This window comes from Perognathus longimembris, chromosome 5, assembly GCF_023159225.1.
Source record: "Perognathus longimembris pacificus isolate PPM17 chromosome 5, ASM2315922v1, whole genome shotgun sequence".
Classification (NCBI taxonomy): domain Eukaryota; kingdom Metazoa; phylum Chordata; class Mammalia; order Rodentia; family Heteromyidae; genus Perognathus; species Perognathus longimembris.
Genome location: NC_063165.1, coordinates 22,779,871 through 22,797,233, shown reverse-complemented (window position 1 = coordinate 22,797,233; position 17,363 = coordinate 22,779,871).

The following is a 17,363-nucleotide window of genomic DNA, read 5'->3' as shown; positions in this document are numbered from 1 at the left end:
AGATGTCAGCCATAAACAGATTTATTGCTTGTTCCTACATTTCCAATAGCAGAATACTTAATCTCAAAAAAACACCAATCACAGACCATGGTCATTTTTTAAAAAAAAATTAACACTTTTCCATTCTTAAATATTTATCTTCACTAATGCTTATGCATTGATATATCACAATGTTCCAAAAGAAATGTGAGAACAGACAAGAAGTAAAATTGGAGTTAGGTGTGTAAGGTGTTTTAAATACAAATCCCAATAAACACACAAACATATTCCATTCCAGAGTAGTTGAGAAAAATGATTGCATTTTCTTGCCTAAAAAATAATCTGGAGATCTATCTGGGTGTATTATTATTTTAATGCAAAAGCCTTGCAGCGATAGAACCATGTAATACTGTGATAATCCTATAGAAAATGTGGAGAATTGTTCTGACTCAGATGTTGCCGAGGTTATCCAGTGAGGAAATCATTTTACATCAGATACAGGGATGGTGCACTGAAAAAATTTACTATTTTCAAAACATCATATGTAACATGGAGAATATAAAACAATAAGAGATATTTCTGGCAGCTATAATAGAAATGCTTTCTTGGAAGAATTAATAAATTAAACATAGTGCATACTACTGAATATTATCCAAATTATTAAGCAGGATCTCCAGCATCATTTTTTCGAATTATATGCTTCTCATGGAAGTAAAATTACCAATTAAGAAGACATTTGCAATAGCCACTACTTTCTTGAAAAGAAGTATTGCTGATCTTGTTTATGTAAATCATCCTGGGTTGGAACCCAAGGCTTGTCCATGCTACTCAAGCACACTATCACTTGAATCATGCTCCTAGTCTTTTTTTAAAAAATAATAATTACTTATTTATTGTCAAAGTGATGTACAGAGGGGTTACAGTTTTATACGTTAGGCCATGGGTACATTTCTTTTTTTTCTTTTTCTTTTAATTTTTATTATCAAACTGATGTACAGAGAGTTTACAGTTTCATATGTTGGGCATTGGATACTTTTCCTGTACTGCTTGTTACCTCATCCCTCATTCACCCCTCCCGCCTCCCCCTTTCCTTTTCCCCCCTATGAGTTGTTCAGTTCATTTACACCAAACAGTTTTGCAAGTATTGCTTTTGTAGTTGTCTATCTTTTTTTACCCAGTGTCTCTCGATTTTGTCCCTTTCAATATCCTAGTTCTAATACCAGTATACATGGTTTCCAATATATTCAGATAAGATACAGAGATAGTGTAGGTACAGCCACAGGAAGGGGATACAAGAAGATCATCAATAATAGAAGCTACAGTTACACATAGCACGGTGAAAGTAGTTACAACAGTGATATAACAATTGTTTCCATAACATGGATTTCATTTCACTTAGCATCATCTTATGTGTTCATAAGGGTATAGTTATGGGGCTATTGTGATCCTCTGCTGTGACTTGCCTAAACCAGTGGTAATTATTCGCTATGAGGGAGACCATAGAGTCCATGTTTCTTTGGGTCTGGCTCACTTCACTTAGTATAATTTTTTCCAAGTCCTTCCATTTCCTTACAAATGGGGCAATATCATTCTTTCTGATAGAGGCATAAAAGTCCATTGTGTATATTTACCACATTTTCCTGATCCATTCGTCTACTGAGGGGCATCTGGGTTGGTTCCATATTCTAGCTATGACAAATTGTGCTGCGATGAACATTGTTGTGCTGGTGGCTTTAGTGTGATTTTGTTTGTAGTCTTTTGGATAGATACCCAAAAGTGGGGCTGCTGGGTCATAGTGGAGCTCTATGTTTAGCCTTCTGAGGAATCTCCATACCACTTGCCAGAGTGGCTTGTATTATTTGTTACCTCCTCCCCCTCATCCCCCTCTCCTTCCGTTCCTCCCTCTCCCCCCATGAGTTGTTTAGTTGGTTTACACCAAATGGTTTTGCAAATATTGTTTTTGGAGTCATTTGTCTTTTTATCCTTTGTCTCTCGATTTTGATATTCCCTTTCACTTCCCTAGTTCTAATACCAGTATGAACAGTATCCAGGCTACTCAGATGAGATGCAGTGATAGCTCAGGGACAACCACAGGAAGGGGATCCAAGATGATCATCAACAAAAGAAGCTACGGTTTCACATGGCATGTTGAAAGTAATTACGACAGTGATATAACACTCATTTCCACAACATGGAGTTCATTTCACTAAGCATCATCTTCTGTGTTTATAAGGGCATAGCTATTGGGCTCTTGTGATCTTTTGCTGTGACTATCCTAAACCTGTGCTAATTATGTTTCACTAACTTTTCCTGGACTAGTTTTGAACTCTTGATCCTCCTGCCACTTCCTGACAAATAGTTGGGAATACGGGAGTGCACCAACCTACTCAGCTTTAAAAATCTCAAAAATAATCTGATACATTTAAGGTATACCAACTGCCTTGTAACAAGGTTTACGTCCCAATTTAAAAATGATTGAAGGACAAATGAATTTTGTAATATTAAATAGTTTGAATCAAGCATGTGCACCATAGACACCCACGTCCCATGGAGCAGGCAGCCCACAATCTTGGTTCTTCTAATTCTTTCTTTGTATGTTCTTCCTCTATATGTATATGTATATGTATATGTATATGTATATCTATATGTATATCTATATGTATATATATCTATATCTATATCTCTATATCTCTCTTTTTTTCTCTCTCTCTATCCATCTATCAATGGGACATGCTGCTAATGACTTCCAGCAGACTTCTTTTAATTTCTTCAATAGTGGGGCCAGCACTGAGAGGAAAGAACATGACTCAAATATTTACATGCCATTTAAATAGGTTGCCCAAAATAACCTTGAGTAACCTCTCTGAATCTCCTAAAAGGTATTCCCAGCCCCTCTCTTGGTTTGTTTTTTATTTTGAGTTGTTCTTTATCCATATCGTACAGACTTGCAAGGAGCTTATTTGTGATTGTACTATTTTAGACATTGCAATGCTATCAAGCATTGGAAGGGATTGTCTCAAATCTGAAAGAAACATATTACTCTGCCCTTGTTGTGGTCTCACTTAACTGGCCTTCATGAATGTGATGGTTTTTTTTTCTCCATTTTTCCTGTTAAATATCTAGACTTGTTATTAGCATGTTATGATTTTCAAAGATAATGGGCTTCTTAATAACAACACCAAGAAAGCAAAATCCATTTGTCCATCCCTAGAGATTTGTGAGCACATTATAACCACAGGGTGGTCAGAATAAAAATGATGCAAGTACACAGTCTATGATTATTCCTAATTGGGGAAACATCCAATTAGAGCCAAAAAGGCTGAGAAGCAAATTGTTTATCACAGTAAATACTCCTCATAAATATAATTATTTAGAACATTTGAACTCTACTTAAGGCTATAGTGATGTGGGCTTCACAAGAAACAGCAAACTGAGGTTGACTTTAAATCTTAGTAGCAACCACATTGGAGTCTGCCAGCACTTCTACTGTTCCCTTTTTGCTAAAGGCAGGATTACTGAAGCTGTATTATATCCTCCATCTCATTTTCAGCTCTATTGCACCAATTATGCTGCATTGAGGCTTATAGAGGCTTACATTGAGTTTCAGATAGATGGAAGAAGCCAGTCTATATTCTTTGTGATAAAAATAGTCATTAATTACTGAGACTTGTAAACCGCTTAGCATCCGTCTTAATGTAGTCCATCAGGTGCTTCATTTCATTCTATAGCTAATCAGCAAAAGAGGAGAAAAAATCCTCAGGAAGAAGATGATCTTTTTAGGTTCAAAAAAAAAGAGCCAAGGTTAAAAATAAATCTAAAATACACCCAAAAACAGCCTATATGCACACACTTGTAAGATGCTGAAATACTTCTTTTACTCTTTAACCCATGTTTGATCACAGGAAAATTAGTATTCTTCTTATAATATGATAAAGTAGAAAAATAATTAGCTATACAACATTTTCCCATATAAGTTGGGATAGCTGTGATAAAATATAACCGATTCAGAGGAGTTACATGCAAAAAAAAATTCCCCACTCTTACAAATAGCAAAGTATTAGGTAATTATCTATATAAGGAAATGGTGTAGGAATCCATAAAGTATTTGGTATGGAGAGAACTTAAGTATGGAGTGAGGTAAAGGCAATTATGGGTAATTTCATTTTTTGTTATATATATATTTATTATCAAACTGAATTACAGAGAGGTTACAGTTTCATACATTAAGCATTAGATACATTTCTTGTACTGTTTGTTACCTTGTCCCTCATTCCCCCCTCCTCCCTCCCCCTTTCCATTCCCCCCACCATGGTAATTTCATTTTTGAATGAACGATTTTCTTTTGCTAATAAGATTTCAGTGTAGATTGTTTTTAAACTAGATGTTATAGCTACTCTTTGGATTTTCATTGATAACTTTGTGTTTAATTGGAAAAATGCCTATATAGCTATTTCATTTAGGCAATCAGAAACACAGCGTAGTAAATGTCTATATAAAGAATTGGAAGAGAATTCATTTGGTAGGCAAAATACAGATGAATGGTTTTTGTTTGTAAATGTATCTCACATGTTTGAAAAAGATACTGTACACCTCTATGGAATGTAAACACATAGTGAAGGCTTTCTTTAACATACATATTTCATAAGTTAAAACCATGATTTCAAGGTGCTGTACAACCACATTTCATGCATTTTGATATGACAAATATTTATAAGCCAAAGTACAGTTTTTCAAAGGAATGGGTAAAGAAAATTTGAGAGATGGAATATTGGCTAAGTTGATTTTTATAAAAGCCTTGTAGAGAGATTTAAAAATGAGCAGTGTGTACAGGATAAAAAAAAAAGCTAAAAGCTAAAAAAGAAATTACAAGAGGGCTTCACTACATTAGAAGCTTGAGATTGCTTATTAAATACATAACTTGTTTTTCTGCTATACCAGTCATTTTACATAAGTGTGTGATTTGGCTCCCATTTATAATGTGAAACTGCAGCATGCTTCAATGGTGCCACAGGGAATATTTGTTATGGTTTGAATATTTGGTTAAGATCTTTGGAAAAACTCCAGACACATTTACATACTCATGGCAGCTTTGGGTAAGCAATTTTTTCAGTTCACTTCTTTTCTTGGCAAGCGGGGAAGAAACAACTGCCCTCTAGACACAGGGCAGACAATGTATCCGGATTTCTTTTTCTCCTGCTCCAGGTTTTATGAATTGGTAGGATCTGTATTCGAAAGTAATTTAAATTTTTACAGTTCCTTGGGGAAGAAGCTGTTTTGGAATCTGTTTGTAATTGTTAAGCTATTAATTTACATTATATTTGTGTCTGGTGATTGTAATCATAAATAACTATTTTGGATAAGAACCAGCAGCTACTGACCTCTTTGTACAGTGTTTTAGTACAATTCCATTGTACAGAGATGCTGATTGACATAGGGGCATGGAAAATAAGTCTCATATAAGCTGATGAGCAAGGAAAAATTGTCTAAAACAGAACAGCAGGTCTTTTACATGCTATGCCAGGTGTAGATTCTACAACAGATTTAATGATGGACAACTGGAGAATGTGAGGAATAAAAACAAATAGATAGCAGATATTTTTCTTTGTACTTTAAGATTTACTGTAAATAAGGACCTATGTGACCTTTAGATGTAAACATGATGTATTATAAAAGAACCAAAGGTATCTCCAAAGGGAGCCACAATGGGATTAAAGACTGAAGGAGAAATATTTAGACATGCTCTACGATTGTTTGCTTTTTAACTTCTTTGCTATGTCTTGTACAATTTAAAAGGCTCTGCAAGAACAATCTGTTAATAGAGGACATACTACTTCACTTGTACACACAAACAGACACAGACACACACACACACAAACATAAGCACACTTCATGAAAACATTGATAATTGAATTGAAACATGTTTTGCTGTTTACACTCAGTCTTCAAGGGGAACCTGGATAAAATGGACCCTTCTGAACCATTTTCTTCTTTAAACTCTATTTTTTTCCCTCTACTGCTCCCTCCCTAATGTCCTAATCTTTTCTTTGCCACCCCCAACACCCACTCCATGACTTGTGCTTCTCTGTGCCTAGATAAGGAGACATTGGCTCCATCCTGGCAGGGAGCTTCGCAGTAAAGTTGAAATTCCTAGGTTAGTTCAGAAATTCCTAGGTTAGGTAAGGCATAACTGTATAGTTCATAGGAATTACAATCTCACAACTTTTGTAGAAGAAGAACTAAGTCTTCCAGACTTACACAGAGTACAGTATTAGAGGAAATGGGTAGGAAATGACAAAAGCACCCCAAATTCCTTCCTGTTACTCTCCCTATAGTAAACATCTCTGAGTTCTTAGAACAGACAATACTATTACCTTTCCTCTGTGACTGAGTTTTTGGAATAAGAGGTAAGATTTATGTAATACTAGATACCAAGATCAAGAAATTACTCAATTAGGACAGGTCTGCTATTGCCACACATTGTATTTCCATTTTCAATTACACACACACACACACACACACACAGAGAGAGAGAGAGAGAGAGAGAAAAAATCCAGTTTAAGTAAATAATAAAAGCAACATTATTTGCTCACTGAACGACATATGTCTAGGTACAATTTAGTCTTTCAATGGATTTTCATGGAAGACTGAGTTATATATTATTTTAGCATGTTTCTGTTAGTTTTGCTTCTTTCTTCAGGCATAAATGGCCCCCATAGTAGTCACTACCTTCAGAGGAAAACCATAGCTCTACAAGTCCCCCAACTTCTATGATAAGTATCTTTGAGAAAAAAAAATCTTGAACATTTACTAACAGAATAACTTTTTCTTCTCTCTGTGGGCAACCACGAATCACCCCATTCTATGTTTCCCAACCACTTTCCTTATCTTGGAAAAGAAGGAACAAACATGTAGCCCTATGAATTTGTAGCTCCTGGGATTCACAACTTGAGGTGGTCCCAGGCAGTAAGACATATCCTTTCCTAGAAGGGAGATGGATTTTATTCTTGAGAGAGGCATGGTTTTCTTGTCTACATTCTTAATCAGTATCTATTTCAAGTCTTTGCTACTCAAAATTATCAGTGTTATTGCTTAAATTTCCATTTGAATTATTCTAAGTGTCTTCTCTAAGAAAGCGTCCATGATCTAGAGGTATATAGTTCCTGATGACACAAGCCGTGTCAACTTTTGGAACTGACAAGATGGGGCACTCCAGTGATGCAGCTAGCATGCAGTGCAGCTGTGAATGAAAGAGAATAGGAGCATAACATTGTGCACAGTGTATTTATTAATTCCAAAATACTTACAATGTAAAACATTAGACATAGATTAGGAAAATATTGCCAGACATTATGCATCACGTGGTTATAATAAAATCTTTTAGTTTACCTAAGTATTTTTATTTCTGAAGTACAGTGAGGGAGAGTTCATGTGACCAGAGTGGGAAAGAGATTTATTTCATTTCACAGATGAAGTTAGTGTAATATGTGGGAAAGTGGCCAATCTTTGGTTAGAAAGAATTGCCAGGTGGTTTTCATCATAGAGAAGATCAGAACAGACCTTGAAAATGGAGAGCAGAACAAGTGAGACTTATCCATTCCAGGTTTCCCTTGGATGATTCTGGATTTAGATTGGTGGATCTAGATGCTTAGTCTGGATCTGTATTCTGGGCTCCCAGCAGAAAAACCAGACATATGAAGGCTGGTAATTGAGGTAGATCTGATGATACATTCAATATTTTGCTTGAACATATTAAAATTTATTAACAAGCAAAAGAAAACTATTGGGCTGAAATGGATAACTTTACATATTCTAAAATTTTTACGTAATTTGGTCTTCATAAAAAGGGAGTAAAACTAGTGAAAATATGATAGAATATGTGTGAAAAGTTGCTGACTACTATGTCTAGCTTTTTAAATATGATTAAACAAAATAAATCTGATACTAATAGATTTGTACAACAAATCAGAGCATCACATTGTGGCCAAATGAGTACATGACCTCAAGTAATGATAAATACAATGTTGAGAACCTTAGTTAATGGAAAGTTGAAAAATTCCAGTACTGAATCCCAGTAGAAAATACACTAATTATTTTTAGCATGTTTTTTGATAGTGTAATTTTTGTCCAAAAGGAATTTATTCTTCCCAAGTAAGTTGAACTTACTTATTTATTGTCAAGTATCTAAACATGTGTCAGAAAATACAATTAGTCTTGAGGAAAAATGACAAAATGATGGATTTGATTCTGCTTAGATTCTTTAGTTTGTATTGTATGAAAGTTGGCAAGAATCAGAATTAATCTGGTATTCCTACAATTTGGATATATAAATAAAAGTAGTTGGTAAACTGCTTGGTCTGGCAGACACAGATTTTCGGTCTATAATCATATGTGCTGGATGCCATAATTTTTGATGTAGCTAATTTCAACATATAATCATGTCAATTTAATTCCTCTCAGAGCACTAATTGGAGTAATACCTCTGGGAGCAATAACTTGAGCATTAATATTCCTGTTTATCACTAAGTTCAGCTGGATTGTATGAGTGCTCTATGAAAAATAACATCCCAGATTATTGGTATTGACCAATGCAGTTACAACAACTAGTTTCTTCTTTTTTCTTTCTTTCTCTCTCTCTTTCTTTCATTCTATCTTCCTTCTTTCTTTCTATCTTCCTTCTTTCTTTTTTTTTTAAGGCTGTTCCTGGGGTGGCGCTTGAGTTTAGGGCTTGGGTGCTGTCCCTGAGGCTCCTTGTGCTCAAGGCTAGCACTCCAAGGCTTCAACCACAGTGCCACTTTCTGGCTTTTTCTGAGTAGTTTATTGGAGATAAGCGTCCCATTACCTTATGTATGTAACTGTAACCCCTCTGTACATCACCTTGACAACAAAATTAACTAATGATAATAAAAGGAGTCTCACTGTCTTTCCTGCCCAGGCTGTCTTTGATCTGAGATCCTCAGATCTCAGTCTCCTGAGTAGCTAGGATTACAGGAGTGATCCACCAGTGCCTGGCAATAATCTTTTTTTTTTTAATATAATTTTTTTCTTCTTAAAAACAAACGAGCAAAAATGCTTGACAAAATTATTCTGGGGCACTTATTGTAGGCAGCTAGGGATGTCTTTCTTGGGAGGTCATTCTCAGGTGAGTTATGCAAACTCTTTATTCTTATATTTAGTGTGCATTAACTTGCCTTTTATGATGACAAAAGCAAGCATAGCTATGATAACTGGTGTCAAGAAAGGATTATACTTTCAAAGATAGAACACTTAGGAAATTTAATCAAGTTATTTAAACATGTTTTCTAGGGACATATTTATTTGATATTAGTGTCCTTTATTCTTCTGCTCAAGAAGAAGTATCTGACTTGCCTAGCTCACTTGAAAAGTTATCCCTTTAATATGGCAACAGCAGAAGACTAGAGAAAACAATTCCTCAATAGGATGCCAAGATGTCATTAGGAAAGGAAAAAGTAACTGGGAAAGAAAATCTCTGGCAACTTTGGAAGGGGTTTTATCTCCTTTCATCTCTTCTAAGTATTTACAAAATCAATACAGAACAGCTATAATGACTTTGTTCAAGCATACAAAAGTGAGAGCATCTTTTCTTAGTAGCGACTGTCACATTGAAAAAGTAACTGAGCATGACTCTCTCTGCATGTTCCTTCCTTTTTCTTCAGCTCTCCTATACAAAGGTTGATCAGATGACCATACTAATTCATCTTTGGCTTTTGGATATTTATGTATCACGTTACAAGGGGATGATAGTTTAGCAGGCAATGACAATGTGCTGATAGAGTCAGGAAAAATATTCCTAGCATTTTAATATGTTTGCCAAAACTACAAATATGTCTCAATTAAGTGTTTTTACTTAGGTTAGACAAAAACAATCTGGACTTTATAAACTGTATCTCTTCACATGTGTTTTTTACATAAGATTTTTCTGTACTTTACACCTAACTTTTCTATAGATACATACTATCAATAGGGAACACTGGTGTCATTGCTGATTTACACATATACAATATTTCCCCACCTTCTATGAAGACAATTCAACGATATTCATCAGAACTTACACAGTTTCTCGTGGAATAATAAATCTTAGGGTTTTGTTTGTGCCCGTCACTTCTCTCTCAGTGCAATTCTCCTCACTCCTCTCAGGTAAACACGTCTCTCTCTCTCTCTCTGAATACAATTTTGGTTCCCAACTGTGTTAAGTAATTTATCTCCAGTTGTTGTCCCAAATCCTGCATCAAATTACCTAAGTTGTCAGTCAAGTTTCCACATATTGATTCAGCAATCTCAGCCTCATGTCCTGCCCAACTCCTGCAGAGGGTTGATTGCTTTACTCCAAATTCCTTTGAAAAGTTAAATTGTTAACAATACAAATTCACTGGAAATTGGGATAACTCCTTGCCTTGCTTCAATCTCTTCACCTTGATCTCTGTGCATTTAGAACTCATCTCTGGGCGGCAGGATGGTGAATTGGAAAGGTAAGTGATAATGCAGTTACTGCCAAGAGCCAAAGTTAGATGTCCACTTACTGTGGCAGTGGATTCAGTTGATACACCGCTTTCCTGCCAGAGGAAACAAGTGCTTTTGGGAATGGTCAATTAAATATACCTTCTAATCCAGGGCCTCTGCTTATTTTTGGATAAATTACCAAAGAGAAAGAAACAAAAATAAATGGACCCAGAGAGGAAGAAAGCTATTTACTTTAATCTGAACCTATGCTTTGATTTGGCTCCTGACCGAAGAAACATTTTCTTATAATGCCAATTAGAAACATTGTTCTGTGCATTATTTCCATAATAGCTAATGAAAATCACATCTGATTGCAAATAGCATACCTTTATAAGAACACACTAAAGCTTTAAATAGCCTTGAGTGCTTTTTACTTAATGTTCAATTTGTAGCTAATATACTCTAGGAGTTAAGTGCCAGTGTTTAACCTGTTAAGAGATTGTAAGTTAACTTGGGTGTTTAACAATGAGCTGTTTTGAAGAGTGTTACAAGTGAGCAGGTGGTTAAGAGAGTGGATCATAATTTAAAGTACTTCACTGGAAAATAGAAATCTTTTAAAATGACATTTATGTACTAAAGCCTTGATAAAAGCAGTATATGAAAACATGATGTAGTGAGAGCTGTAGTGCGATCACATTGCTGTTCTTCAAGATAATGAGGCTGATCTTGTGAATGAACCAGAACTTGAGTTCTGATATATGACCTTTTTTTTGCCCATTTTCCCCTCCCACCATTTTATCTTCAGTGACTTTCTCAGTTCTCTATCTTTTTCATTAGTAAAATCCTCAAAGAATTATTTTTAATAGATGCTGGAGAAATTTACCTTCTCTTATCTATCCTAGTCTCTATGTTGAACCTGCTACATCATAAAAATGCTTTATCTAGGCCATACTAACTCTACCTTGCAAAATTCAATTGCTAATTGGAATTCCTACCTTAGCTGACATTTACAATGATTTTACATTGCTCACCATTCTCTCCTTCGTAAAGGACTTTTTCTCAGTTAGATTATAAGCTACATTCTCTGCTGATCCTTTTTTTATGGTACACAGTTTCTCTTCATGTCCCTTAAATTTTAACATTGAAGGCAAGGAAACCTTCTCTTTTCTTTCCTCATTCATTCATGAAATCTTCCAATTTTATGGATTCCTTCATTGATCCACAAATAAAACATTTAGGGTGATGAGAAAAAATAAAATAAAAAAATAAAAAAAATTAAAAAAAACATTTAGGGTGAATAATTATGAAATAATCACTATCATTATAGCTATATTTTGTGCTGTATAATTATATCTCAATAAATTCATGTGAACTATGAATTATCCATTTTACATGATAGACATAAATATTATCTCTTTGAGCTCAGGTATACCAGAGAACTCATCCACTTTTCTTATCTTCAGGTGAGGAATAAACACAGAGTCTGAGTCTAAACTAAAGATAAAGGAAAACCAAAGGGTTATTGAATTGAATATTTAAAATACAACATGTTTCTTTGATTGTGTAAAAAAGAATTTATTTTATAGATGACAAAAACTATTTTTTCAGAGATGCAAAAATATCATCTCAAATACTATATATCCTTATCATATATATGTATATATATATATATATACATATATATATTTCCTTAATCTTGAGGTAGCAACAAAACAGCACAACTGCATGTTAAACCTTGTGATATAATTTTTTGGAATTCGTTCTGTAATTTGAGCAATTCGAGTTGTGTTTTTGCTATAGAAATCAATGCAGTTAATCTAGCTCCATTTTTTTTTTGTCCAACTTGTGGAGAATTCAGGCAAGATATGTATATAGAAGAACAGAAAGGAAAATTTAGTAAGCCAGGATTAGAGACAGCCCTTCAGCCCATCTTCAGCCATCTTTAGCTGCCTTGAGTATAATGTTGACATTTGGTGAAATAAGGATAATTGGGGTAGGATGTGCAATGTTACACTTAGTTGTTGTCCAAATTGTAGGCTGGTTCAGAAGTAACTTAGGAATTGTGATATTCCATTGTCTCAGGCTTGGGTAAACCAGGGCCTTTCCCCAGTAAGTCTTTAATACCTCACAAATGCTCTATATTCTAGTCCTTTCTGGATTCTAAGCTAGCTGTAAAGTCACTACATGAGAAAGTGGCTCAAGTAGCAGTAAGTCTTCCTCCTAGGATCATTCCCCAAATAGAATCAGGGTCCCAAGGGCAAAAGAGGTGTATCCAACTTTTTCTATGGTATGGTTTACAGCTCTAGGTAGATAAGTTCAGGTTCTTGTATTTTAGAACTATCTGTGTGTTGACCCAGCTTAGGCTGAAATAAAAGGTAACATTCAACCCTAGGTAGATGAAGTACTCAAAAATATAGTTAATTTCTGACATTACATGACATTGGTTATCACAGAGACTGGTCAACTGTCAGTTGGAAAGCTTAATTACAATGCTTTCCCACCCTCTAGTTTAGGTTCTCTTTAAACATTTCCATCACTCAAGGAAAAGTGCTAGCTCAGTTCCCTAACGCTAAATCAGTTGCTGGAGTACAGCATTCAAAATATGGCTCAGATAAATAATGAATAAAGAGAGGAGAGTATATTGGATGGGGCAAACAGCAGAGTAGTTGTGGCAAAGCTTAGATCGATCTACCAGCGGGATAACTGAAGTTCTCTCCATATCGCAGGTGTGGATTTCCTGAGAAAGGTGTGATTTTAGTCTGGGATGCTCTACTGATCAGGACCTAAATTAGGTCCTTTGAAGGAGCATCTGGGTGACTCATCTTCACATATACTACACTGAAGTCTTTTTCTAAAAAAATATATATATATATTTATATTATCAAAAAATTACAGAGAGGTTACAGTTTCATACATTAGGCATTGGATACATTTCGTGTACTGTTTGTTACCTCGACCCTCATTCCCCCCTTCCCCCTCCCTCCTACCCTTCCCCCCCATGAGTTGTTCAGTTCATTTACACCAAACAGTTTTGCAAGTATTGCTTTTGCAGTTGTTTGTCTTTTTTTACCCCGTGTCTCTCGATTTTGGTATTTGCTTACAATTTCCTAGTTCTAATATACCAATATACCCAGTTTCCGATATACTCAGATAAGATACAGAGAAAGTGTAGGTACAACCACAGGGTGGTGATACAAGAGGATCATCAATAATAGAGGCTACAGTTACATATGGCACATTGAAAGTAGTTACAACTGTGATATAACAATTATTTCCATAACATGGAGTTCATTTCACTTAGCATTATCTTATGTGTTCATAAGGGTATATCTATTGGGCTCCTGTGATCCTCTGCTGTGACTTGCCTAAACCTGTGCTAATTATTCCCTATAAGGGAGACCATTGAGTCCCTGTTTCTTTGGGTCTGGCTCACTTCACTTAGTATAACTTTTTCCAAGTCCTTCCATTTACTTACAAATGGAGCAATGTCATTATTTCTGATAGAGGCATAAAATTCAATTGTGTATATGTACCACATTATCCTGATCCATTCTTCTACCGAGGGGCATCTGGGTTGGTTCCAGATTCTAGCTATGACAAACTGTGCTGCGATGAACATTGTCGTGCTGGGGGCTTTAGTGAATTATGTTTGTGGTCTTTTGGATAGATACCCAACAGTGGGGCTGCTGGGTCATAGGGGAGTTCTATGTTTAGCCTTCTGAGGAATTTCCGTACTGCTTGCCAGAGTGGCTGAACCAGTTTACATTCCCACCAACAATGAAGTAGGGTTCCCTTTTGGCCACATCCCGTCCAACAGTTGTTATTGTTAGTTTTCTTGATATAGGACATTCTTACTGGGGTGAGATGGAATCTCAATGTTGTTTTGATTTGCATTTATTTTATGGCCAGTGATGTAGAGCACTTTTTCATATGTCTCTTGGCCATTCTCATTTCCTAATCAGAGAAGTCTCTTTTTAAGTCTCTAGCTCACTTGATGAGGGGGCTATTGGTTCTTTGCGGTTTTGTTTGGGAGGAAGGTATTTTTTTTAGTTCTGCATATATTTTAGATACGAGGCCTTTGTCCGTTGAAAGGCCAGTAAAAATATTCTCCCAATCTGTGGGCTTTCTGTTTATCTTGCAAGCTATGTCCTTTTCCCTGCAGAAGCTCTGCAGTTTGATGCAGTCCCATTTGTCTAACCTTTCTTTGATTTGTAGCCTTTCTGGATCTTTGTCAAGAAAGTTCCATCCTGTGCGAAGGAGTCCAAGTGTTTCTCCTACTCCTTCCTTTAGTGTTTTCACGGTGTCTGTTTTGATTTGTCTTTGATCCATTTGGAATTGATTTTGGTGCAGGGTGAAATATAAGGATCTAGTTTTAGTTTGCTGCATGTGTTGAACCAGCTTTGCCAGCACCATTTGTTAAAGAGGCCATCTTTCTTCCAGACTATTGTTTTAGCTCCTTTCAAAGATTAAGTAGGCGTAGTTCTGTGGGTTCATTTCTAGGTCTTCAATTCTGTTGCATTGGTCTTCAGGCCTGTTCTGGTGCCAATACCAAGCTGTTTTTATTACTATAGCTTTATAATACAGCTTGAAGTTGGGTATTGCAATTCCTCCAGCATTGTTCTTTCTGCTTAGGATTGTTTTTGCTATTCTAGGTCTTTTATTGTTCCATATGAATTTCAGGATTGCTTCCTCTATTTCATTGAAAATTGTGTTGGTATATTAATGGGTATTGCATTGAATTTGTAGATAGCCTTTGGTAATATTGCCGTTTTGATTACATTAATCCTCCCAATCCAGGAGCATGGGAGGTTTTTCCATTTCCTTAGTTCTGCCTTAATTTCATTTTTCATGTTTTTAAAGTTCTCATCGTAGAGTTCTTTCACTTCTTTGGTTAAGGTTATTCCTAGGTACTTTAGGTTTTTTGAGGCTATTGCAAAAGGAGTTGTTTTCCTGATTTCAGCCTCGATCTTTGGGTCGTTAGCGAAGAGAAAAGCTGTTGATTTTTGAGGGTTTAGTTTATATCCTGCAACTTTGCCAAAGTTTTGGATCAGCTCTAGTAGCTTGGGGGTAGAGTCTATGGGGTTCTTTAGGTATAGGATCATGTTATCTGCAAAGAGAGAAAGTTTAACTACATCTTTTCCTATTTGGATCCCCTTTATATTTTCTTCTTGCCTAATTGCTCTAGCTAGGAATTCCAGTACTAATTTGAAGAGAAGGGGAGAGAGTGGACATCCCTGTCTTGTTCCTGATTTTAAAGGGAATGGCTTTAGTTTTGCACCATTTAGAGTTATGCTTGCTGTTGGTTTGTCATAAATTGCCTTGATAATATTCAGGAATGTTCCCTGGAATCCCAATTTTTCCAGGGCTTTTAGCATAAATGGGTGCTGGATTTTATCAAATGCTTTCTCCTCATCGAGTGATATAACCATGTGGTTCTTTACCTTGCTCCGGTTGATATGGTGAATTGTATTAATTGACTTGCGTATATTGAACCAACTTTGCATCCCCGGGATGAATCCAGTTTCATCGTGGTGTATGATTTTTTTAATGACCTGTTGAAGTCGATTGGCCAGAATTTTGTTGAGAATTTTTGAGTCTATGTTCATCAGGGAAATCGGTCTATAGTCCTCTTTCTGTGATGAGTCCCTGACTGGTTTTGGGGTGAGGATTATACTGGCTTCATAGAAAGTGTCTGGTAGTGAACATTCTCTTTCAATTTCATTGAAGAGTTTGAGAAATATTGGTGTGAGTTCTGTTTTGAAGGCCTTGTAGAATTCTGCTGTGAATCCGTCTGGACCTGGGCTTTTCTTGGATGGGAGATCACTTATTGCCGTTTCTATTTCAATACTGGATATGGGTCTGTTTAGGAGGTTTAAATCCTCATGGTCAAGTTTGGGGATATGATTTTTTTCTAGAAAATTATCCATTTCTTCCAAGTTCTCGAATTTGTTGGCATAAAGTTTTGCAAAATAGTCCCTTATTATGGTCTGAATTTTGGTTGTTTCTGTGGTGATGTTACCTGATTCATATCTTATCTTGTTTATTTGAGTGTGTTGCCTTCATTTTTTGGTCAGGTTTGCCAGGGGTCTGTCTATCTTGTTGATTTTTTTCAAAGAACCAACTCTTACTTTTGTTGATTCTTTCGTTGGTTGTTTTTGTCTCTAATTGATTTAATTCTGATTTGATTTTAATTATTTGCTTGTGTCTATTGACTTGGGTTTGGCTTGTTGTTCTCTTTCAAGTAAATTAAGGTGCTTTCTTAGATGGTTGAGTTGCTGTTTCTCCAGTTTGTTGGTGTATGCACTCAGAGACATAAATTTTCCTCTGAGTACTGCCTTTGCTGTGTCCCAAAGGAGCTGGTACTTTGTGTCCTCAACTTGGTTGAGTTCCATAAACATTTGAATTTCTGTTTTAATTGCTTCAATGACCCACTCATGGTTCAGCAGTGTGTTGTTTAGTCTCCATGAACTGTAGGATTTTCTGTAGTGGCTGTTTGAGTTCTAATTTTATTCCATTGTGGTCTGAGAGAATGCAGGGAATGGTTTTGATACTTCTGAATTTGTACAGATTTTCTTTGTGCCCTAAGATGTGATCTATTTTGGAGAATGTTCCATGTGCCGCTGAGAAGAATGTGTATTTTGTTGTTGCTGGGTGGAATATTCTGTAGATGTCGATTAAGTCTAGTTGGTCTATGCAATTGTTTAATTCTGTGGTTTGCTTGTTCAGTTTTTGGCGTGTTGATCTATCCAGAGGTGATAGTGGAGTGTTAAAGTCGCCAACTATGAATGTGTTTGGGTCTATGAGTGTTTTTAGAGTCAGTAGTGTTTATTTGATGAAGTTGGGTGCTCCTTTATTTGGTGTGTTGATATTTAGTTTGGTTATATCTTCCTGTAGGAGAGATCCCTTTACTAGTATATAGTAACCTT